The following is a 762-nucleotide window of genomic DNA, read 5'->3' as shown; positions in this document are numbered from 1 at the left end:
TACACAAGCTGCCTGTTCCCCCGAAAAATATCATTATACTTCTGCTAACTTTAAACTAGTTATCCCCAAACCAACACTAAACATATTATTTTCTGTTAAGCAAATTTGCTGATATATAGAAAACGGAATATATATGAAGACACAAGAGGCTGGCAAACTAAACTAATACATGCTGATCCACCATTGTTGGTAACAGGAAACTTATCACTGAGGATTATTGTGATTGCCATAACCAGGGACAAGGATGTCCGCGCAGTCATACTTCCATTTACTGGTTTACCTTCACTATTCGAGAGACTTAATGCTATATGTTGTTTTGCAAATATTATAATGAACGAACGAATAATATTTATAATTTTTGTTATTTAATACCTTTTCACATCGTTAACTATATTACTTGCCTTTCTTTCTGGGGACTAATGCCTTCCTGTTCCACAAAAGGTTACAATCATACATTAAAAAAACAAAAAAAAGTATTGTGCTCACCAGGGATCGAACCTGGGACCTTCTGTGTGTTAGACAGATGTGATAACCACTACACCATGAGCACTTAGTTCCTCGAAACCTATAATGATATTCTGAGGTCAGCCTTGACTGCCAGCGACATTCTCCGATAATTAACCATTGTTTCGTAGTCTTTTATTATGATGCAAGTTTATGCTCCACAATCTGTTCTCAAACCAGGCTCATTGAAGCTTTTCAGGCTTTAAAGCTTAATTAAACCTTTATTTAAAAAAATTAAAGCTTAAACCAAGTTCCCAT

At 35.3% G+C, this 762-nt stretch overlaps 1 non-coding gene across 1 annotated transcript; it reads right to left on the bottom strand.

Annotated features, from left to right (window-relative positions):
- Window positions 1-477: 477 nt before the first annotated feature.
- On the bottom strand, window positions 478-550 carry TRNAV-AAC (transfer RNA valine (anticodon AAC)). The gene has a single exon. It is a non-coding gene; the product is annotated as a tRNA-Val (tRNA).
- Between the last annotated feature and the right edge of the window lie 212 nt (window positions 551-762).

The sequence above is a fragment of the Procambarus clarkii genome, chromosome 20, assembly GCF_040958095.1.
Source record: "Procambarus clarkii isolate CNS0578487 chromosome 20, FALCON_Pclarkii_2.0, whole genome shotgun sequence".
NCBI lineage: Eukaryota > Metazoa > Arthropoda > Malacostraca > Decapoda > Cambaridae > Procambarus > Procambarus clarkii.
Note: the sequence above shows the minus strand (reverse complement) of the source record. Positions and strands in the feature narration are given on the sequence as shown.